The sequence below is a fragment of the Octopus bimaculoides genome, chromosome 11, assembly GCF_046866305.1.
Source record: "Octopus bimaculoides isolate indiv1 chromosome 11, ASM4686630v1, whole genome shotgun sequence".
Lineage (NCBI taxonomy): Eukaryota > Metazoa > Mollusca > Cephalopoda > Octopoda > Octopodidae > Octopus > Octopus bimaculoides.
In genome coordinates, this window is record NC_142938.1 from 49,653,270 (window position 1) to 49,676,973 (window position 23,704).

Genomic DNA, 23,704 nt, shown 5'->3' on the forward strand with positions numbered 1-23,704 from the left:
TTTAGTCGAGCAAATCGACCCCAGGACTTATTCCTTGTAAGCCTAGTACTTATTCTATCGGTCTCTTTGCCGAACCGTTAAGTTACGGGGACCTAAACACACCAACATCGGTTGTCAAGCGATGTTGGGAGGACAAAGACACACACACACACATATATATATATATATATATATGTATATATACGACGGGCCTCTTTCAGTTTCCGTCTACCAAATCCACTCACAAGGCTTTGGTCGTCCCGAGGCTATAGTAAAAGACACTTGCCCAAGGTGCCACGCAGTGGGACTGAACCTGGAACCATGTGGTCGGTAAGCAAGCTACTTACCACACAGCCACTCCTATATATATATATGAAGTTAGGGAGAATTATGCGTATGCAACTCGATTTCTGTTAAGTACCGTCCTCCATTTCACTTATTCAATTATAATATATTTATTATTGCTGTGGTTTGGCTGGAACTGTGCATACAGAATACGTTGCGGTAATTTCTTGTATTAAAGATGTTTATATGTCATTAATTGATCGACAGAATAAGAAATCACGTAATAAGAGTATTATGGGTTATGAGTATCAGAGTAAAATTATATAATTCTGAATATACTTATGGTGAATGTAGGAAGAAAGGTTATCTCCCTTGAAATGACATGAATATATTTTGTGTTTTATTTGTAATAGGGTAAGATAAAATAGGGTAGGTAATTAAAAGCAATTAAAAGACATGCAAAGGAGATATTAAAATAATGTAGATTATGATAATAACATTGTAATTTCCTCGCAAGTAATATTATAAAAGAAAGAAAAGAAGGTAGACATTAAAAGTTAAATTACAGCAGAGTAAATTTCAATAGAGAAATTAAATGACAAAATAAATTAGTACGAAAGTCATACATAGACAAATCTAAATGCAGCTTGTCGAGTGCCTCGGTAGCGCAGTAGGCAGCGCGTCAGTCTCATAATCAAACTAAACATGTTGCGGAATCTGAAGGTCGTGAGTTCGATCCTCACCTGGGGCACATATTTTTATTCTCAATAACTTTATTTTCTTATGCTTGTGGAGGCGCAATGGCCCAGTGGTTAGGGCAGCGGACTCGCTGTCATAGGATCGCGGTTTGGATTCCCATACCGGGCATTGTGAGTGTTTATTGAGCGAAAACACCCAAAGCTCCAAGAAGCTCCGGCAGGGGATGGTGGGGAACCCTGCTGTACTCTTTCACCACAACTTTCTCTCACTCTTACTTCCTGTTTCTGTTGTGCCTGTAATTCAAAGGACCAGCCTTGTCACACCGTGTCACGCTGAATATCCCCGAGAACTACGTTAAGGGTACACGTGTCTGTAGAGTGCTCAGCCACGTTAATTTCACGAGCAGGCTGTTCCGCTGATTGGATTAACTGGAACCCTCGACGTCGTAAGCGACGAAGTGCCAACAGTACGGTATTTTCTTATGCCATTGAGTGTTCGTTTTATAAATAGATGTGGAGATATTTAACAGAAATTGCCCGACCATATATATGAAAGAGTGGGAGAAATTGTCATTTGCCTTTACACTTCTTAGAGAAGAACGGTTACAAAATACTCTTTGGCTCTGTGCGTGCGTGATTGTGATTGTACTCCCACAGGCTTGATGACCGGCGCTGATTTGTTTAAGTCTTCTGTCACGTAGTTATTTGACAAAAGAACCGACAAAATAGGTACCAAGCTTAAAAGTTAAGTATTAGGATCAAATTGATCGGCTAAACTCTTCAAAACGGTGCTCCAGTATGACTGCAGTCCGAAAAATATATAAATTAAATGAGAAGGTAATTAGTTTGAATGTCATCGTACTTATAAAGAGAAATTTAGATAACAGCTTTCAGTTGCCTCGGTAGCGCAGTAGGCAGCGCGTCAGTCTCATAATCAAACTAAGCAAATCGAGGAATCTGAAGGTCGTGAGTTCGATCCTCACCTGGGGCACGTGTTTCTTTTTTATATATTTTTAATCAAATATCTTCATCTTTTGACATCGCTCAGAGTTATATATAGTAGTGGTGATATTTATCAGAAATATCCCGACCATTTATATGAACTACTAGAAGTCCTTAAGTGAAGTCCCTATAAGCTTACGGGAGGACTGTGCTCATATATACGAGGCAGTGCTGAAAAGTTCATGCATGGCTGTGTGGTAAGAAACTTGCTTCCCAACCACATGGCTCAGTCCCATTGCGTGACACCTTGGGCAAGTATCTTCTGCTATAGTCTCTGGCCGACCAAAGCCTTGTGAGTGGATTTGGTAGATGTAAACTGAAAGAAACACATCGTATATATATATATATATATATATATATATATATATATATATATATATGTTTGTGCGTCTGTGTTTGTCCCCTCCACCATCGCTTGACAGCCGATGTTAGTGTGTTTACGTCCCCATAACTTAACGGTTCGGCAAAAGACACCGATAGAACGAGTACTAGGCTTACAAAGATTAAGTCCTGGGGTCACTTTTTTCCGACCAAAGTTGGTGCTCCAGCATGGCTGAAGTCAAATGACTGAAACATATAAAAGAATAAAATAATATACTTAATTGAAAGACGAAATAAGAATAGACTTATGTACGTAGGAAGAAAGTTTATCTCCATTGCACTGCAATGACACAACTATATTTAGTGTTTACTTGTAATAGAGTAGACGACAATTGAATAGCTATAGAAAGAGGTAATTAAAAGTAATTAAAAGACACGCAAAGGAAGTATTGAAATGAAATCTATCAAGATAATGACATAGTAATTTTCTCGTAAGTAATGCTGTATAAGGAAAAAGAGGTAGAGATCGTAAGTGGAGTGTGTTCTAAGAAACAAACTAAATGACGAAGTAATTAATCCGAAAGTAATAGTACTTATATAGACAAATTTAAGTGCTACTTTCTAGTTCCCTCGGTATCGCAATAGGTACTACTTCAGTCACATAAGCAATCCAGTTATTTTGATGAAACTAAAGGTCATGAGTTCGATCCTCACTTGGGACACATCATTTAAAATTTTTCTTCTTTTTTCCGTCTACTGACACCGCACAGAGTTACGCATGGTTGCGGGGTGGTGATGATACTTGTTAGAAATACCACCACCATTTATATGAACTACTAGAAGAAATAGTCAGATCCCTATAGAATCCTTAGAGGAGGTCGGGCACAAGATACTCTCAAATATATATAAAATAGGACAGGTAATTAAAAGCAATTAAAAGACATGCAAAGGAGATATTAAAATAATGTGGATTATGATAATAACATTGTAATTTCATCGCAAGTAACATTATAAAAGAAATAAAAAGGTAGACATTAAAAGTTAAATGACAGCAGAGTAAATTTCAATAGAGAAATTAAATGACAAAACAAAGTAGTACGACGGTCATACATAGACAAATCTAAATACTGTTTATCGAATGCCTCGGTAGCGCAGTAGGCAGCGCGTCAGTCTCATAATCAAACTAAACATGTCGAGTAATCTGAAGGTCGTGAGTTCGATCCTCACCTGGGGCACATCATTTTTATTTTGAATAACTTATTTTCTTATGCCATAGAGATTTCGTTTTATAAATGGAGATATTTACCAGAAATTCCCCGACCATATATATGAAAGACTGGGAGGAATTGTCAATTACCTGTACTGGTTTTAGAGAAGAACGTGTACATAATACTCTTTGTCTGTGCGTGTGTGATTGTGATTGTACTCCCACAGGCTTGAGGACCGGCGCTGATTTGTTTAAGTCTTCTGTAACGTAGTTGTTTGACAAAAGAACCGACTAAATAGGTACCAAGCTTAAAAGTTAAGTAGTAGAATCAAATTGATCGGCTATACTCTTCAAAACGGTGCTCCAGTATGGCTGCAGTCCGAACAATATATAAATTAAATGAGAAGGTAATTAGTTTGAATGTCATCGTAGTTATATAGAGAAATTTAGATAACAGCTTTCAGTTCCCTCGGTAGCGCAGTAGGCAGTTCGTCAGTCTCATAATCAAGCAGTTTCCGTCTACCAAATCCACTCACAAGGCTTTGGTCGTCCCGAGGCTATAGTAAAATACACTTGCCCAAGGTGCCACGCAGTGGGGCTGAACCTGGAACCATGTGGTCGGTAAGCAAGCTACTTACCACACAGCCACTCCTATATATATATATGAAGTTAGGGAGAATTATGCGTATGCAACTCGATTTCTGTTAAGTACCGTCCTCCATTTCACTTATTCAATTATAATATATTTATTATTGCTGTGGTTTGGCTGGAACTGTGCATACAGAATACATTGCGGTAATTTCTTGTATTAAAGATGTTTATATGTCATTAATTGATCGACAGAATAAGAAATCACGTAATAAGAGTATTATGGGTTATGAGTATCAGAGTAAAATTATATAATTCTGAATATACTTATGGTGAATGTAGGAAGAAAGGTTATCTCCCTTGAAATGACACAAATATATTTAGTGTTTTATTTGTAACAGGGTAGATAAAATAGGGTAGGTAATTAAAAGCAATTAAAAGACATGCAAAGGAGATATTAAAATAATGTAGATTATGATAATAACATTGTAATTTCCTCGCAAGTAATATTATAAAAGAAAGAAAAGAAGGTAGACATTAAAAGTTAAATTACAGCAGAGTAAATTTCAATAGAGAAATTAAATGACAAAATAAATTAGTACGAAAGTCATACATAGACAAATTTAAAAGCTGGTTATCGGATGCCTCGGTAGCGCAGTAGGCAGCGCGTCAGTCTCATAATCAAACTAAACATGCTGAGGAATCTGAAGGTCGTGAGTTCGATCCTCACCTGGGGCACACCATTTTTATTCTCAATAACTTTATTTTCTTATGCTTGTGGAGGCGCAATGGCCCAGTGGTTAGGGCAGCGGACTCGTAGTCATAGGATCGCGGTTTCGATTCCCAGACCGGGCATTGTGAGTGCTTATTAAGCGAAAGCACCCAAAGCTCCACGAGGCTCCGGCAGGGGATGGTGGGGAACCCTGCTGTACTCTTTCACCACAACTTTCTCTCACTCTTACTTCCTGTTTCTGTTGTGCCTGTAATTCAAAGGACCAGCCTTGTCACACCGTGTCACGCTGAATATCCCCGAGAACTACGTTAAGGGTACACGTGTCTGTAGAGTGCTCAGCCACGTTAATTTCACGAGCAGGCTGTTCCGCTGATTGGATTAACTGGAACCCTCGACGTCGTAAGCGACGAAGTGCCAACAGTACGGTATTTTCTTATGCCATAGAGAGTTCGTTTTATAAATAGATGTGGAGATATTTAACAGAAATTGCCCGACCATATATATGAAAGAGTGGGAGAAATTGTCATTTGCCTTTACACTTCTTAGAGAAGAACGGTTACAAAATACTCTTTGGCTCTGTGCGTGCGTGATTGTGATTGTACTCCCACAGGCTTGATGACCGGCGCTGATTTGTTTAAGTCTTCTGTCACGTAGTTATTTGACAAAAGAACCGACAAAATAGGTACCAAGCTTAAAAGTTAAGTATTAGGATCAAATTGATCGGCTAAACTCTTCAAAACGGTGCTCCAGTATGGCTGCAGTCCGAAAAATATATAAATTAAATGAGAAGGTAATTAGTTTGAATGTCATCGTACTTATAAAGAGAAATTTAGATAGCAGCTTTCAGTTGCCTTGGTAGCGCCGTAGGCAGCGCGTCAGTCTCATAATCCAACTAAGCAAATCGAGGAATCTGAAGGTCGTGAGTTCGATCCTCAACTGGGGCACATGTTTTTTTTATATATTTTTAATCAAATATCTTCATCTTTTGACATCGCTCAGAGTTATATGTAGTAGTGGTGATATTTATCAGAAATATCCCGACCATTTATATGAACTACTAGAAGTCCTTAAGTGAAGTCCCTATAAGCTTACGGGAGGACTGTGCTCGTATATACGAGGCGGTGCTGAAAAGTTCATGCATGGCTGTGTGGTAAGAAACTTGCTTCCCAACCACATGGCTCAGTCCCATTGCGTGACACCTTGGGCAAGTATCTTCTGCTATATTCTCTGGCCGACCAAAGCCTTGTGAGTGGATTTGGTAGATGTAAACTGAAAGAAACACATCGTATATATATATATATATATATATATATATATATATATATATATATATATGTTTGTGCGTCTGTGTTTGTCCCCTCCACCATCGCTTGACAGCCGATGTTAGTGTGTTTACGTCCCCATAACTTAACGGTTCGGCAAAAGACACCGATAGAACGAGTACTAGGCTTACAAAGATTAAGTCCTGGGGTCACTTTTTTCCGACCAAAGTTGGTGCTCCAGCATGGCTGAAGTCAAATGACTGAAACATATAAAAGAATAAAATAATATACTTAATTGAAAGACGAAATAAGAATAGACTTATGTACGTAGGAAGAAAGTTTATCTCCATTGCACTGCAATGACACAACTATATTTAGTGTTTACTTGTAATAGAGTAGACGACAATTGAATAGCTATAGAAAGAGGTAATTAAAAATAATTAAAAGACACGCAAAGGAAGTATTGAAATGAAATCTATCATGATAATGACATAGTAATTTTCTCGTAAGTAATGCTATATAAGGAAAAAGAGGTAGAGATCGTAAGTGGAGTGTGTTCTAAGAAACAAACTAAATGACGAAGTAATTAATCCGAAAGTAATAGTACTTATATAGACAAATTTAAGTGCTACTTTCTAGTTCCCTCGGTATCGCAATAGGTGCTACTTCAGTCACATAAGCAATCCAGTTATTTTGATGAAACTAAAGGTCATGAGTTCGATCCTCACTTGGGACACATCATTTAAAATTTTTCTTTTTTTTTCCGTCTACTGACACCGCACAGAGTTACGCATGGTTGCGGGGTGGTGATGATACTTGTTAGAAATACCACCACCATTTATATGAACTACTAGAAGAAATAGTCAGATCCCTATAGAATCTTTAGAGGAGGTCGGGCACAAGATACTCTCAAATATATATAAAATAGGACAGGTAATTAAAAGCAATTAAAAGACATGCAAAGGAGATATTAAAATAATGTGGATTATGATAATAACATTGTAATTTCCTCGCAAGTAACATTATAAAAGAAATAAAAAGGTAGACATTAAAAGTTAAATGACAGCAGAGTAAATTTCAATAGAGAAATTAAATGACAAAACAAAGTAGTACGACGGTCATACATAGACAAATCTAAATACTGCTTATCGAATGCCTCGGTAGCGCAGTAGGCAGCGCGTCAGTCTCATAATCAAAGTAAACAATGTGGAGGAATCTGAAGGTCGTGAGTTCGATCCTCACCTGGGGCACATCATTTTTATTTTGAATAACTTATTTTCTTATGCCATAGAGATTTCGTTTTATAAATGGAGATATTTACCAGAAATTCCCCGACCATATATATGAAAGACTGGGAGGAATTGTCAATTACCTGTACTGGTTTTAGAGAAGAACGTGTACATAATACTCTTTGTCTGTGCGTGTGTGATTGTGATTGTACTCCCACAGGCTTGAGGACCGGCGCTGATTTGTTTAAGTCTTCTGTAACGTAGTTGTTTGACAAAAGAACCGACTAAATAGGTACCAAGCTTAAAAGTTAAGTAGTAGAATCAAATTGATCGGCTATACTCTTCAAAACGGTGCTCCAGTATGGCTGCAGTCCGAACAATATATAAATTAAATGAGAAGGTAATTAGTTTGAATGTCATCGTAGTTATATAGAGAAATTTAGATAACAGCTTTCAGTTCCCTCGGTAGCGCAGTAGGCAGTTCGTCAGTCTCATAAACAAGCAGTTAATGTTGAGAAAACTCAAATTCGTGAGTTCGATCCTTACTCGTGGCACGTTATTTTAAAATTTTTGTTTCAGTATATTTATCTTCTGACGTCACACAAAGTTTTACACGGGAGGAGTGATATTTACCAGAAATCTCCCAGCTATTTATATGAACTATTAGAAGAAATAGTCAACTTCCTAAGGCGTTCGTATAGGGGACTGTTACAAGATACTCTATGATATATATATATATATATATATATATATATATGTATGTATGTTAACCCATTACCTACCAGTGATCTCATATGAGATCACTTAAAAATTACAAATTTCGTAATTATCTGTCAATATTTACACATATCTAACCTTTCTGCTATATCTACTAGGTATATTTCTCTGATATTCAAATGAGGTTTGCTAATTTTTCACCCAATATCTCGTTTATTTCTATTTAAAATGTTATTTTGAAATGTTATTTTGATCATTCCAGCGTGTTTCTAAGGCTGTTTTATGTTAGAAATCAAAGTTTCATAAAAAAATTCCAGTTAATAGAATTATGGGTTAAGGAGTATTATGGGGACGGAACTCGATTTCTGTCATTAAGTACTGCCTGAGATTTAACTTATACAATTATTGTTGTAGTAATTTCTTGTATTAAAGATGTTAATACACAATTAATTGAAACACGAAAAAAAAAAAAAATCATATAATAAAAGCATTAAAAGTATGCTTATGGTGAAGAAAGTTTGTCTCCCTTGCACCGAAATGCCACAAATATATTTAGTAGTTTACTTGTAATAAGGGTAGATAACAATGAATAGCTATAGAAATAGTCAACTGAAAACAATTAAAAGACGTGCAAGGAAATATTGAAATAAAGTGTATTATGTTAATGGCAGAAATTCTCTCGCAAGTAATATAAAAGAAAGGAAAAAAAGGTAGGCATCAAAAGTTAAATGAAAGCAGAGTAAATTTCAAAAGAGAAATTAAATGACAAAACAAAGTAGCCTGAAGTTATACAGACACAAATCTAAAGTCTGGCTAGCGAATGCCTCGGTAGCGCAGTAGGCAGCGCGTCAGTCTCATAATCAAACCAAATATGTGGAGGAATCTGAAGGTCGTGAGTTCGATCCTCACCTGGGGCACGTCATTTTAAATTTTTATTTTGGATAACTTTATTTTCTTATGCTATAGAGAGTTCATTTTATAAATAGAGGTGGTGATATTTACTAGAAACTCCCCGACGATATACATGAAAGACTGGGAGAAATTGTCAATTACCGGCACCCTTCTTAGAAAAAGATGATTACAAAATACTCTCTGACTCTGTGTGTGTGTGTGTGTGATTGTTTGTGCTCCCACAGGCTTGATGACCGTAATTGTTTGACAAAAGAACCGACAAACTAAGTATGGAGCTTAAAAGTTAAGTAGTAGGATCAATTTGTTCGGCTAAACTCTTCAAGAGCGTGCTATATAATCCGAAGACTATATAGATTAAATGAGAAGATAACTAGTTACAATGTCATCGTATATATATATATATATATATATATATATATATATATATATATATATATATATATATATATATATATATATATATATAAAACTATTTTAAAACTAAACTCTTTTACTTGTTTCAGTCATTTGACTGCGGGCATACTGGAGCACTGCCTTTAGTCGAGCAAATCGACCCCAGGACTTATTCCTTGTAAGCCTAGTACTTATTCTATCGGTCTCTTTGCCGAACCGTTAAGTTACGGGGACCTAAACACACCAACATCGGTTGTCAAGCGATGTTGGGAGGACAAAGACACACACACACACATATATATATATATATATGTATATATACGACGGGCCTCTTTCAGTTTCCGTCTACCAAATCCACTCACAAGGGTTTGGTCGTCCCGAGGCTATAGTAAAAGACACTTGCCCAAGGTGCCACGCAGTGGAACTGAACCTGGAACCATGTGGTCGGTAAGCAAGCTACTTACCACACAGCCACTCCTATATGAAGTTAGGGAGAATTATGTGTATGCAACTCGATTTCTGTTAAGTACCGTCCTCCATTTCACTTATTCAATTATAATATATTTATTATTGCTGTGGTTTGGCTGGAACTGTGCATACAGAATACGTTGCGGTAATTTCTTGTATTAAAGATGTTTATATGTCATTAATTGATCGACAGAATAAGAAATCACGTAATAAGAGTATTATGGGTTATGAGTATCAGAGTAAAATTATATAATTCTGAATATACTTATGGTGAATGTAGGAAGAAAGGTTATCTCCCTTGAAATGACATGAATATATTTTGTGTTTTATTTGTAATAGGGTAAGATAAAATAGGGTAGGTAATTAAAAGCAATTAAAAGACATGCAAAGGAGATATTAAAATAATGTAGATTATGATAATAACATTGTAATTTCCTCGCAAGTAATATTATAAAAGAAAGAAAAGAAGGTAGACATTAAAAGTTAAATTACAGCAGAGTAAATTTCAATAGAGAAATTAAATGACAAAATAAATTAGTACGAAAGTCATACATAGACAAATCTAAATGCAGCTTGTCGAGTGCCTCGGTAGCGCAGTAGGCAGCGCGTCAGTCTCATAATCAAACTAAACATGTTGCGGAATCTGAAGGTCGTGAGTTCGATCCTCACCTGGGGCACATATTTTTATTCTCAATAACTTTATTTTCTTATGCTTGTGGAGGCGCAATGGCCCAGTGGTTAGGGCAGCGGACTCGCTGTCATAGGATCGCGGTTTGGATTCCCATACCGGGCATTGTGAGTGTTTATTGAGCGAAAACACCCAAAGCTCCAAGAAGCTCCGGCAGGGGATGGTGGGGAACCCTGCTGTACTCTTTCACCACAACTTTCTCTCACTCTTACTTCCTGTTTCTGTTGTGCCTGTAATTCAAAGGACCAGCCTTGTCACACCGTGTCACGCTGAATATCCCCGAGAACTACGTTAAGGGTACACGTGTCTGTAGAGTGCTCAGCCACGTTAATTTCACGAGCAGGCTGTTCCGCTGATTGGATTAACTGGAACCCTCGACGTCGTAAGCGACGAAGTGCCAACAGTACGGTATTTTCTTATGCCATTGAGTGTTCGTTTTATAAATAGATGTGGAGATATTTAACAGAAATTGCCCGACCATATATATGAAAGAGTGGGAGAAATTGTCATTTGCCTTTACACTTCTTAGAGAAGAACGGTTACAAAATACTCTTTGGCTCTGTGCGTGCGTGATTGTGATTGTACTCCCACAGGCTTGATGACCGGCGCTGATTTGTTTAAGTCTTCTGTCACGTAGTTATTTGACAAAAGAACCGACAAAATAGGTACCAAGCTTAAAAGTTAAGTATTAGGATCAAATTGATCGGCTAAACTCTTCAAAACGGTGCTCCAGTATGACTGCAGTCCGAAAAATATATAAATTAAATGAGAAGGTAATTAGTTTGAATGTCATCGTACTTATAAAGAGAAATTTAGATAACAGCTTTCAGTTGCCTCGGTAGCGCAGTAGGCAGCGCGTCAGTCTCATAATCAAACTAAGCAAATCGAGGAATCTGAAGGTCGTGAGTTCGATCCTCACCTGGGGCACGTGTTTCTTTTTTATATATTTTTAATCAAATATCTTCATCTTTTGACATCGCTCAGAGTTATATATAGTAGTGGTGATATTTATCAGAAATATCCCGACCATTTATATGAACTACTAGAAGTCCTTAAGTGAAGTCCCTATAAGCTTACGGGAGGACTGTGCTCATATATACGAGGCAGTGCTGAAAAGTTCATGCATGGCTGTGTGGTAAGAAACTTGCTTCCCAACCACATGGCTCAGTCCCATTGCGTGACACCTTGGGCAAGTATCTTCTGCTATAGTCTCTGGCCGACCAAAGCCTTGTGAGTGGATTTGGTAGATGTAAACTGAAAGAAACACATCGTATATATATATATATATATATATATATATATGTTTGTGCGTCTGTGTTTGTCCCCTCCACCATCGCTTGACAGCCGATGTTAGTGTGTTTACGTCCCCATAACTTAACGGTTCGGCAAAAGACACCGATAGAACGAGTACTAGGCTTACAAAGATTAAGTCCTGGGGTCACTTTTTTCCGACCAAAGTTGGTGCTCCAGCATGGCTGAAGTCAAATGACTGAAACATATAAAAGAATAAAATAATATACTTAATTGAAAGACGAAATAAGAATAGACTTATGTACGTAGGAAGAAAGTTTATCTCCATTGCACTGCAATGACACAACTATATTTAGTGTTTACTTGTAATAGAGTAGACGACAATTGAATAGCTATAGAAAGAGGTAATTAAAAGTAATTAAAAGACACGCAAAGGAAGTATTGAAATGAAATCTATCAAGATAATGACATAGTAATTTTCTCGTAAGTAATGCTGTATAAGGAAAAAGAGGTAGAGATCGTAAGTGGAGTGTGTTCTAAGAAACAAACTAAATGACGAAGTAATTAATCCGAAAGTAATAGTACTTATATAGACAAATTTAAGTGCTACTTTCTAGTTCCCTCGGTATCGCAATAGGTACTACTTCAGTCACATAAGCAATCCAGTTATTTTGATGAAACTAAAGGTCATGAGTTCGATCCTCACTTGGGACACATCATTAAAAATTTTTCTTCTTTTTTCCGTCTACTGACACCGCACAGAGTTACGCATGGTTGCGGGGTGGTGATGATACTTGTTAGAAATACCACCACCATTTATATGAACTACTAGAAGAAATAGTCAGATCCCTATAGAATCCTTAGAGGAGGTCGGGCACAAGATACTCTCAAATATATATAAAATAGGACAGGTAATTAAAAGCAATTAAAAGACATGCAAAGGAGATATTAAAATAATGTGGATTATGATAATAACATTGTAATTTCATCGCAAGTAACATTATAAAAGAAATAAAAAGGTAGACATTAAAAGTTAAATGACAGCAGAGTAAATTTCAATAGAGAAATTAAATGACAAAACAAAGTAGTACGACGGTCATACATAGACAAATCTAAATGCTGTTTATCGAATGCCTCGGTAGCGCAGTAGGCAGCGCGTCAGTCTCATAATCAAACTAAACATGTCGTGTAATCTGAAGGTCGTGAGTTCGATCCTCACCTGGGGCACATCATTTTTATTTTGAATAACTTATTTTCTTATGCCATAGAGATTTCGTTTTATAAATGGAGATATTTACCAGAAATTCCCCGACCATATATATGAAAGACTGGGAGGAATTGTCAATTACCTGTACTGGTTTTAGAGAAGAACGTGTACATAATACTCTTTGTCTGTGCGTGTGTGATTGTGATTGTACTCCCACAGGCTTGAGGACCGGCGCTGATTTGTTTAAGTCTTCTGTAACGTAGTTGTTTGACAAAAGAACCGACTAAATAGGTACCAAGCTTAAAAGTTAAGTAGTAGAATCAAATTGATCGGCTATACTCTTCAAAACGGTGCTCCAGTATGGCTGCAGTCCGAACAATATATAAATTAAATGAGAAGGTAATTAGTTTGAATGTCATCGTAGTTATATAGAGAAATTTAGATAACAGCTTTCAGTTCCCTCGGTAGCGCAGTAGGCAGTTCGTCAGTCTCATAATCAAGCAGTTTCCGTCTACCAAATCCACTCACAAGGCTTTGGTCGTCCCGAGGCTATAGTAAAATACACTTGCCCAAGGTGCCACGCAGTGGGACTGAACCTGGAACCATGTGGTCGGTAAGCAAGCTACTTACCACACAGCCACTCCTATATATATATATGAAGTTAGGGAGAATTATGCGTATGCAACTCGATTTCTGTTAAGTACCGTCCTCCATTTCACTTATTCAATTATAATATATTTATTATTGCTGTGGTTTGGCTGGAACTGTGCATACAGAATACATTGCGGTAATTTCTTGTATTAAAGATGTTTATATGTCATTAATTGATCGACAGAATAAGAAATCACGTAATAAGAGTATTATGGGTTATGAGTATCAGAGTAAAATTATATAATTCTGAATATACTTATGGTGAATGTAGGAAGAAAGGTTATCTCCCTTGAAATGACACAAATATATTTAGTGTTTTATTTGTAACAGGGTAGATAAAATAGGGTAGGTAATTAAAAGCAATTAAAAGACATGCAAAGGAGATATTAAAATAATGTAGATTATGATAATAACATTGTAATTTCCTCGCAAGTAATATTATAAAAGAAAGAAAAGAAGGTAGACATTAAAAGTTAAATTACAGCAGAGTAAATTTCAATAGAGAAATTAAATGACAAAATAAATTAGTACGAAAGTCATACATAGACAAATTTAAAAGCTGGTTATCGGATGCCTCGGTAGCGAAGTAGGCAGCGCGTCAGTCTCATAATCAAACTAAACATGCTGAGGAATCTGAAGGTCGTGAGTTCGATCCTCACCTGGGGCACACCATTTTTATTCTCAATAACTTTATTTTCTTATGCTTGTGGAGGCGCAATGGCCCAGTGGTTAGGGCAGCGGACTCGTAGTCATAGGATCGCGGTTTCGATTCCCAGACCGGGCATTGTGAGTGCTTATTAAGCGAAAGCACCCAAAGCTCCACGAGGCTCCGGCAGGGGATGGTGGGGAACCCTGCTGTACTCTTTCACCACAACTTTCTCTCACTCTTACTTCCTGTTTCTGTTGTGCCTGTAATTCAAAGGACCAGCCTTGTCACACCGTGTCACGCTGAATATCCCCGAGAACTACGTTAAGGGTACACGTGTCTGTAGAGTGCTCAGCCACGTTAATTTCACGAGCAGGCTGTTCCGCTGATTGGATTAACTGGAACCCTCGACGTCGTAAGCGACGAAGTGCCAACAGTACGGTATTTTCTTATGCCATAGAGAGTTCGTTTTATAAATAGATGTGGAGATATTTAACAGAAATTGCCCGACCATATATATGAAAGAGTGGGAGAAATTGTCATTTGCCTTTACACTTCTTAGAGAAGAACGGTTACAAAATACTCTTTGGCTCTGTGCGTGCGTGATTGTGATTGTACTCCCACAGGCTTGATGACCGGCGCTGATTTGTTTAAGTCTTCTGTCACGTAGTTATTTGACAAAAGAACCGACAAAATAGGTACCAAGCTTAAAAGTTAAGTATTAGGATCAAATTGATCGGCTAAACTCTTCAAAACGGTGCTCCAGTATGGCTGCAGTCCGAAAAATATATAAATTAAATGAGAAGGTAATTAGTTTGAATGTCATCGTACTTATAAAGAGAAATTTAGATAACAGCTTTCAGTTGCCTTGGTAGCGCCGTAGGCAGCGCGTCAGTCTCATAATCCAACTAAGCAAATCGAGGAATCTGAAGGTCGTGAGTTCGATCCTCAACTGGGGCACATGTTTTTTTTATATATTTTTAATCAAATATCTTCATCTTTTGACATCGCTCAGAGTTATATGTAGTAGTGGTGATATTTATCAGAAATATCCCGACCATTTATATGAACTACTAGAAGTCCTTAAGTGAAGTCCCTATAAGCTTACGGGAGGACTGTGCTCGTATATACGAGGCGGTGCTGAAAAGTTCATGCATGGCTGTGTGGTAAGAAACTTGCTTCCCAACCACATGGCTCAGTCCCATTGCGTGACACCTTGGGCAAGTATCTTCTGCTATATTCTCTGGCCGACCAAAGCCTTGTGAGTGGATTTGGTAGATGTAAACTGAAAGAAACACATCGTATATATATATATATATATATATATATATATATATATATATATATATATATATATATATATATATGTTTGTGCGTCTGTGTTTGTCCCCTCCACCATCGCTTGACAGCCGATGTTAGTGTGTTTACGTCCCCATAACTTAACGGTTCGGCAAAAGACACCGATAGAACGAGTACTAGGCTTACAAAGATTAAGTCCTGGGGTCACTTTTTTCCGACCAAAGTTGGTGCTCCAGCATGGCTGAAGTCAAATGACTGAAACATATAAAAGAATAAAATAATATACTTAATTGAAAGACGAAATAAGAATAGACTTATGTACGTAGGAAGAAAGTTTATCTCCATTGCACTGCAATGACACAACTATATTTAGTGTTTACTTGTAATAGAGTAGACGACAATTGAATAGCTATAGAAAGAGGTAATTAAAAATAATTAAAAGACACGCAAAGGAAGTATTGAAATGAAATCTATCATGATAATGACATAGTAATTTTCTCGTAAGTAATGCTATATAAGGAAAAAGAGGTAGAGATCGTAAGTGGAGTGTGTTCTAAGAAACAAACTAAATGACGAAGTAATTAATCCGAAAGTAATAGTACTTATATAGACAAATTTAAGTGCTACTTTCTAGTTCCCTCGGTATCGCAATAGGTACTACTTCAGTCACATAAGCAATCCAGTTATTTTGATGAAACTAAAGGTCATGAGTTCGATCCTCACTTGGGACACATCATTTAAAATTTTTCTTTTTTTTTCCGTCTACTGACACCGCACAGAGTTACGCATGGTTGCGGGGTGGTGATGATACTTGTTAGAAATACCACCACCATTTATATGAACTACTAGAAGAAATAGTCAGATCCCTATAGAATCTTTAGAGGAGGTCGGGCACAAGATACTCTCAAATATATATAAAATAGGACAGGTAATTAAAAGCAATTAAAAGACATGCAAAGGAGATATTAAAATAATGTGGATTATGATAATAACATTGTAATTTCCTCGCAAGTAACATTATAAAAGAAATAAAAAGGTAGACATTAAAAGTTAAATGACAGCAGAGTAAATTTCAATAGAGAAATTAAATGACAAAACAAAGTAGTACGACGGTCATACATAGACAAATCTAAATACTGCTTATCGAATGCCTCGGTAGCGCAGTAGGCAGCGCGTCAGTCTCATAATCAAAGTAAACAATGTGGAGGAATCTGAAGGTCGTGAGTTCGATCCTCACCTGGGGCACATCATTTTTATTTTGAATAACTTATTTTCTTATGCCATAGAGATTTCGTTTTATAAATGGAGATATTTACCAGAAATTCCCCGACCATATATATGAAAGACTGGGAGGAATTGTCAATTACCTGTACTGGTTTTAGAGAAGAACGTGTACATAATACTCTTTGTCTGTGCGTGTGTGATTGTGATTGTACTCCCACAGGCTTGAGGACCGGCGCTGATTTGTTTAAGTCTTCTGTAACGTAGTTGTTTGACAAAAGAACCGACTAAATAGGTACCAAGCTTAAAAGTTAAGTAGTAGAATCAAATTGATCGGCTATACTCTTCAAAACGGTGCTCCAGTATGGCTGCAGTCCGAACAATATATAAATTAAATGAGAAGGTAATTAGTTTGAATGTCATCGTAGTTATATAGAGAAATTTAGATAACAGCTTTCAGTTCCCTCGGTAGCGCAGTAGGCAGTTCGTCAGTCTCATAAACAAGCAGTTTATGTTGAGAAAACTCAAATTCGTGAGTTCGATCCTTACTCGTGGCACGTTTTTTTAAAATTTTTGTTTCAGTATATTTATCTTCTGACGTCACACAAAGTTTTACACGGGAGGAGTGATATTTACCAGAAATCTCCCAGCTATTTATATGAACTATTAGAAGAAATAGTCAACTTCCTAAGGCGTTCGTATAGGGGACTGTTACAAGATACTCTATGATATATATATATATATATATATATATATATGTATGTATGTTAACCCATTACCTACCAGTGATCTCATATGAGATCACTTAAAAATTACAAATTTCGTAATTATCTGTCAATATTTACACATATCTAACCTTTTTGCTATATCTACTAGGTATATTTCTCTGATATTCAAATGAGGTTTGCTAATTTTTCACCCAATATCTCGTTTATTTCTATTTAAAATGTTATTTTGAAATGTTATTTTGATCATTCCAGCGTGTTTCTAAGGCTGTTTTATGTTAGAAATCAAAGTTTCATAAAAAAATTCCAGTTAATAGAATTATGGGTTAAGGAGTATTATGGGGACGGAACTCGATTTCTGTCATTAAGTACTGCCTGAGATTTAACTTATACAATTATTGTTGTAGTAATTTCTTGTATTAAAGATGTTAATACACAATTAATTGAAACACGAAAAAAAAAAAAAATCATATAATAAAAGCATTAAAAGTATGCTTATGGTGAAGAAAGTTTGTCTCCCTTGCACCGAAATGCCACAAATATATTTAGTAGTTTACTTGTAATAAGGGTAGATAACAATGAATAGCTATAGAAATAGTCAACTGAAAACAATTAAAAGACGTGCAAGGAAATATTGAAATAAAGTGTATTATGTTAATGGCAGAAATTCTCTCGCAAGTAATATAAAAGAAAGGAAAAAAAGGTAGGCATCAAAAGTTAAATGAAAGCAGAGTAAATTTCAAAAGAGAAATTAAATGACAAAACAAAGTAGCCTGAAGTTATACAGACACAAATCTAAAGTCTGGCTAGCGAATGCCTCGGTAGCGCAGTAGGCAGCGCGTCAGTCTCATAATCAAACCAAATATGTGGAGGAATCTGAAGGTCGTGAGTTCGATCCTCACCTGGGGCACGTCATTTTAAATTTTTATTTTGGATAACTTTATTTTCTTATGCTATAGAGAGTTCATTTTATAAATAGAGGTGGTGATATTTACTAGAAACTCCCCGACGATATACATGAAAGACTGGGAGAAATTGTCAATTACCGGCACCCTTCTTAGAAAAAGATGATTACAAAATACTCTCTGACTCTGTGTGTGTGTGTGTGTGTGATTGTTTGTGCTCCCACAGGCTTGATGACCGTAATTGTTTGACAAAAGAACCGACAAACTAAGTATGGAGCTTAAAAGTTAAGTAGTAGGATCAATTTGTTCGGCTAAACTCTTCAAGAGCGTGCTATATAATCCGAAGACTATATAGATTAAATGAGAAGATAACTAGTTACAATGTCATCGTATATATATATATATATATATATATATATATATATATATATATATATATATATATATAAAACTATTTTAAAACTAAACTCTTTTACTTGTTTCAGTCATTTGACTGCGGGCATACTGGAGCACTGCCTTTAGTCGAGCAAATCGACCCCAGGACTTATTCCTTGTAAGCCTAGTACTTATTCTATCGGTCTCTTTGCCGAACCGTTAAGTTACGGGGACCTAAACACACCAACATCGGTTGTCAAGCGATGTTGGGAGGACAAAGACACACACACACACATATATATATATATATATGTATATATACGACGGGCCTCTTTCAGTTTCCGTCTACCAAATCCACTCACAAGGGTTTGGTCGTCCCGAGGCTATAGTAAAAGACACTTGCCCAAGGTGCCACGCAGTGGAACTGAACCTGGAACCATGTGGTCGGTAAGCAAGCTACTTACCACACAGCCACTCCTATATGAAGTTAGGGAGAATTATGTGTATGCAACTCGATTTCTGTTAAGTACCGTCCTCCATTTCACTTATTCAATTATAATATATTTATTATTGCTGTGGTTTGGCTGGAACTCTGCATACAGAATACGTTGCGGTAATTTCTTGTATTAAAGATGTTTATATGTCATTAATTGATCGACAGAATAAGAAATCACGTAATAAGAGTATTATGGGTTATGAGTATCAGAGTAAAATTATATAATTCTGAATATACTTATGGTGAATGTAGGAAGAAAGGTTATCTCCCTTGAAATGACATGAATATATTTTGTGTTTTATTTGTAATAGGGTAAGATAAAATAGGGTAGGAAATTAAAAGCAATTAAAAGACATGCAAAGGAGATATTAAAATAATGTAGATTATGATAATAACATTGTAATTTCCTCGCAAGTAATATTATAAAAGAAAGAAAAGAAGGTAGACATTAAAAGTTAAATTACAGCAGAGTAAATTTCAATAGAGAAATTAAATGACAAAATAAATTAGTACGAAAGTCATACATAGACAAATCTAAATGCAGCTTGTCGAGTGCCTCGGTAGCGCAGTAGGCAGCGCGTCAGTCTCATAATCAAACTAAACATGTTGCGGAATCTGAAGGTCGTGAGTTCGATCCTCACCTGGGGCACATATTTTTATTCTCAATAACTTTATTTTCTTATGCTTGTGGAGGCGCAATGGCCCAGTGGTTAGGGCAGCGGACTCGCTGTCATAGGATCGCGGTTTCGATTCCCATACCGGGCATTGTGAGTGTTTATTGAGCGAAAACACCCAAAGCTCCAAGAAGCTCCGGCAGGGGATGGTGGGGAACCCTGCTGTACTCTTTCACCACAACTTTCTCTCACTCTTACTTCCTGTTTCTGTTGTGCCTGTAATTCAAAGGACCAGCCTTGTCACACCGTGTCACGCTGAATATCCCCGAGAACTACGTTAAGGGTACACGTGTCTGTAGAGTGCTCAGCCACGTTAATTTCACGAGCAGGCTGTTCCGCTGATTGGATTAACTGGAACCCTCGACGTCGTAAGCGACGAAGTGCCAACAGTACGGTATTTTCTTATGCCATTGAGTGTTCGTTTTATAAATAGATGTGGAGATATTTAACAGAAATTGCCCGACCATATATATGAAAGAGTGGGAGAAATTGTCATTTGCCTTTACACTTCTTAGAGAAGAACGGTTACAAAATACTCTTTGGCTCTGTGCGTGCGTGATTGTGATTGTACTCCCACAGGCTTGATGACCGGCGCTGATTTGTTTAAGTCTTCTGTCACGTAGTTATTTGACAAAAGAACCGACAAAATAGGTACCAAGCTTAAAAGTTAAGTATTAGGATCAAATTGATCGGCTAAACTCTTCAAAACGGTGCTCCAGTATGACTGCAGTCCGAAAAATATATAAATTAAATGAGAAGGTAATTAGTTTGAATGTCATCGTACTTATAAAGAGAAATTTAGATAACAGCTTTCAGTTGCCTCGGTAGCGCAGTAGGCAGCGCGTCAGTCTCATAATCAAACTAAGCAAGTCGAGGAATCTGAAGGTCGTGAGTTCGATCCTCACCTGGGGCACGTGTTTCTTTTTTATATATTTTTAATCAAATATCTTCATCTTTTGACATCGCTCAGAGTTATATATAGTAGTGGTGATATTTATCAGAAATATCCCGACCATTTATATGAACTACTAGAAGTCCTTAAGTGAAGTCCCTATACGCTTACGGGAGGACTGTGCTCATATATACGAGGCAGTGCTGAAAAGTTCATGCATGGCTGTGTGGTAAGAAACTTGCTTCCCAACCACATGGCTCAGTCCCATTGCGTGACACCTTGGGCAAGTATCTTCTGCTATAGTCTCTGGCCGGCCAAAGCCTTGTGAGTGGATTTGGTAGATGTAAACTGAAAGAAACACATCGTATATATATATATATATATATATATATATGTTTGTGCGTCTGTGTTTGTCCCCTCCACCATCGCTTGACAGCCGATGTTAGTGTGTTTACGTCCCCATAACTTAACGGTTCGGCAAAAGACACCGATAGAACGAGTACTAGGCTTACAAAGATTAAGTCCTGGGGTCACTTTTTTCCGACCAAAGTTGGTGCTCCAGCATGGCTGAAGTCAAATGACTGAAACATATAAAAGAATAAAATAATATACTTAATTGAAAGACGAAATAAGAATAGACTTATGTACGTAGGAAGAAAGTTTATCTCCATTGCACTGCAATGACACAACTATATTTAGTGTTTACTTGTAATAGAGTAGACGACAATTGAATAGCTATAGAAAGAGGTAATTAAAAGTAATTAAAAGACACGCAAAGGAAGTATTGAAATGAAATCTATCAAGATAATGACATAGTAATTTTCTCGTAAGTAATGCTGTATAAGGAAAAAGAGGTAGAGATCGTAAGTGGAGTGTGTTCTAAGAAACAAACTAAATGACGAAGTAATTAATCCGAAAGTAATAGTACTTATATAGACAAATTTAAGTGCTACTTTCTAGTTCCCTCGGTATCGCAATAGGTACTACTTCAGTCACATAAGCAATCCAGTTATTTTGATGAAACTAAAGGTCATGAGTTCGATCCTCACTTGGGACACATCATTTAAAATTTTTCTTCTTTTTTCCGTCTACTGACACCGCACAGAGTTACGCATGGTTGCGGGGTGGTGATGATACTTGTTAGAAATACCACCACCATTTATATGAACTACTAGAAGAAATAGTCAGATCCCTATAGAATCCTTAGAGGAGGTCGGGCACAAGATACTCTCAAATATATATAAAATAGGACAGGTAATTAAAAGCAATTAAAAGACATGCAAAGGAGATATTAAAATAATGTGGATTATGATAATAACATTGTAATTTCATCGCAAGTAACATTATAAAAGAAATAAAAAGGTAGACATTAAAAGTTAAATGACAGCAGAGTAAATTTCAATAGAGAAATTAAATGACAAAACAAAGTAGTACGACGGTCATACATAGACAAATCTAAATGCTGTTTATCGAATGCCTCGGTAGCGCAGTAGGCAGCGCGTCAGTCTCATAATCAAACTAAACATGTCGAGTAATCTGAAGGTCGTGAGTTCGATCCTCACCTGGGGCACATCATTTTTATTTTGAATAACTTATTTTCTTATGCCATAGAGATTTCGTTTTATAAATGGAGATATTTACCAGAAATTCCCCGACCATATATATGAAAGACTGGGAGGAATTGTCAATTACCTGTACTGGTTTTAGAGAAGAACGTGTACATAATACTCTTTGTCTGTGCGTGTGTGATTGTGATTGTACTCCCACAGGCTTGAGGACCGGCGCTGATTTGTTTAAGTCTTCTGTAACGTAGTTGTTTGACAAAAGAACCGACTAAATAGGTACCAAGCTTAAAAGTTAAGTAGTAGAATCAAATTGATCGGCTATACTCTTCAAAACGGTGCTCCAGTATGGCTGCAGTCCGAACAATATATAAATTAAATGAGAAGGTAATTAGTTTGAATGTCATCGTAGTTATATAGAGAAATTTAGATAACAGCTTTCAGTTCCCTCGGTAGCGCAGTAGGCAGTTCGTCAGTCTCATAATCAAGCAGTTTCCGTCTACCAAATCCACTCACAAGGCTTTGGTCGTCCCGAGGCTATAGTAAAATACACTTGCCCAAGGTGCCACGCAGTGGGACTGAACCTGGAACCATGTGGTCGGTAAGCAAGCTACTTACCACACAGCCACTCCTATATATATATATGAAGTTAGGGAGAATTATGCGTATGCAACTCGATTTCTGTTAAGTACCGTCCTCCATTTCACTTATTCAATTATAATATATTTATTATTGCTGTGGTTTGGCTGGAACTGTGCATACAGAATACATTGCGGTAATTTCTTGTATTAAAGATGTTTATATGTCATTAATTGATCGACAGAATAAGAAATCACGTAATAAGAGTATTATGGGTTATGAGTATCAGAGTAAAATTATATAATTCTGAATATACTTATGGTGAATGTAGGAAGAAAGGTTATCTCCCTTGAAATGACACAAATATATTTAGTGTTTTATTTGTAACAGGGTAGATAAAATAGGGTAGGTAATTAAAAGCAATTAAAAGACATGCAAAGGAGATATTAAAATAATGTAGATTATGATAATAACATTGTAATTTCCTCGCAAGTAATATTATAAAAGAAAGAAAAGAAGGTAGACATTAAAAGTTAAATTACAGCAGAGTAAATTTCAATAGAGAAATTAAATGACAAAATAAATTAGTACGAAAGTCATACATAGACAAATTTAAAAGCTGGTTATCGGATGCCTCGGTAGCGCAGTAGGCAGCGCGTCAGTCTCATAATCAAACTAAACATGCTGAGGAATCTGAAGGACGTGAGTTCGATCCTCACCTGGGGCACTCCATTTTTAT

The 23,704-nt window shown here is 36.8% G+C and overlaps 16 non-coding genes across 16 annotated transcripts; all 16 read left to right on the forward strand.

Moving 5' to 3' along the window:
* Positions 1-920: 920 nt before the first annotated feature.
* On the forward strand, positions 921-1,015 carry Trnam-cau (transfer RNA methionine (anticodon CAU)). Its single transcript has 2 exons — positions 921-957; positions 980-1,015. It is a non-coding gene; the product is annotated as a tRNA-Met (tRNA).
* An 843-nt stretch (positions 1,016-1,858) lies between these two features.
* Trnam-cau (transfer RNA methionine (anticodon CAU)) lies at positions 1,859-1,953 on the forward strand. The gene is made up of 2 exons: positions 1,859-1,895; positions 1,918-1,953. It is a non-coding gene; the product is annotated as a tRNA-Met (tRNA).
* A 1,472-nt stretch (positions 1,954-3,425) lies between these two features.
* On the forward strand, positions 3,426-3,520 carry Trnam-cau (transfer RNA methionine (anticodon CAU)). Its single transcript has 2 exons — positions 3,426-3,462; positions 3,485-3,520. It is a non-coding gene; the product is annotated as a tRNA-Met (tRNA).
* Positions 3,521-4,723: 1,203 nt separating this feature from the next.
* On the forward strand, positions 4,724-4,818 carry Trnam-cau (transfer RNA methionine (anticodon CAU)). Its single transcript has 2 exons — positions 4,724-4,760; positions 4,783-4,818. It is a non-coding gene; the product is annotated as a tRNA-Met (tRNA).
* A 2,411-nt stretch (positions 4,819-7,229) lies between these two features.
* On the forward strand, positions 7,230-7,325 carry Trnam-cau (transfer RNA methionine (anticodon CAU)). Its single transcript has 2 exons — positions 7,230-7,266; positions 7,290-7,325. It is a non-coding gene; the product is annotated as a tRNA-Met (tRNA).
* Positions 7,326-8,843: 1,518 nt separating this feature from the next.
* Trnam-cau (transfer RNA methionine (anticodon CAU)) lies at positions 8,844-8,938 on the forward strand. Its single transcript has 2 exons — positions 8,844-8,880; positions 8,903-8,938. It is a non-coding gene; the product is annotated as a tRNA-Met (tRNA).
* A 1,438-nt stretch (positions 8,939-10,376) lies between these two features.
* Trnam-cau (transfer RNA methionine (anticodon CAU)) lies at positions 10,377-10,471 on the forward strand. The gene is made up of 2 exons: positions 10,377-10,413; positions 10,436-10,471. It is a non-coding gene; the product is annotated as a tRNA-Met (tRNA).
* Positions 10,472-11,314: 843 nt separating this feature from the next.
* Positions 11,315-11,409, forward strand: Trnam-cau (transfer RNA methionine (anticodon CAU)). The gene is made up of 2 exons: positions 11,315-11,351; positions 11,374-11,409. It is a non-coding gene; the product is annotated as a tRNA-Met (tRNA).
* A 1,456-nt stretch (positions 11,410-12,865) lies between these two features.
* Positions 12,866-12,960, forward strand: Trnam-cau (transfer RNA methionine (anticodon CAU)). The gene is made up of 2 exons: positions 12,866-12,902; positions 12,925-12,960. It is a non-coding gene; the product is annotated as a tRNA-Met (tRNA).
* Positions 12,961-14,163: 1,203 nt separating this feature from the next.
* On the forward strand, positions 14,164-14,258 carry Trnam-cau (transfer RNA methionine (anticodon CAU)). Its single transcript has 2 exons — positions 14,164-14,200; positions 14,223-14,258. It is a non-coding gene; the product is annotated as a tRNA-Met (tRNA).
* A 2,427-nt stretch (positions 14,259-16,685) lies between these two features.
* Positions 16,686-16,781, forward strand: Trnam-cau (transfer RNA methionine (anticodon CAU)). The gene is made up of 2 exons: positions 16,686-16,722; positions 16,746-16,781. It is a non-coding gene; the product is annotated as a tRNA-Met (tRNA).
* Positions 16,782-18,297: 1,516 nt separating this feature from the next.
* On the forward strand, positions 18,298-18,392 carry Trnam-cau (transfer RNA methionine (anticodon CAU)). Its single transcript has 2 exons — positions 18,298-18,334; positions 18,357-18,392. It is a non-coding gene; the product is annotated as a tRNA-Met (tRNA).
* A 1,420-nt stretch (positions 18,393-19,812) lies between these two features.
* Trnam-cau (transfer RNA methionine (anticodon CAU)) lies at positions 19,813-19,907 on the forward strand. The gene is made up of 2 exons: positions 19,813-19,849; positions 19,872-19,907. It is a non-coding gene; the product is annotated as a tRNA-Met (tRNA).
* An 843-nt stretch (positions 19,908-20,750) lies between these two features.
* On the forward strand, positions 20,751-20,845 carry Trnam-cau (transfer RNA methionine (anticodon CAU)). The gene is made up of 2 exons: positions 20,751-20,787; positions 20,810-20,845. It is a non-coding gene; the product is annotated as a tRNA-Met (tRNA).
* Positions 20,846-22,299: 1,454 nt separating this feature from the next.
* Positions 22,300-22,394, forward strand: Trnam-cau (transfer RNA methionine (anticodon CAU)). The gene is made up of 2 exons: positions 22,300-22,336; positions 22,359-22,394. It is a non-coding gene; the product is annotated as a tRNA-Met (tRNA).
* A 1,203-nt stretch (positions 22,395-23,597) lies between these two features.
* Trnam-cau (transfer RNA methionine (anticodon CAU)) lies at positions 23,598-23,692 on the forward strand. The gene is made up of 2 exons: positions 23,598-23,634; positions 23,657-23,692. It is a non-coding gene; the product is annotated as a tRNA-Met (tRNA).
* The last annotated feature ends 12 nt before the right edge of the window (positions 23,693-23,704 follow it).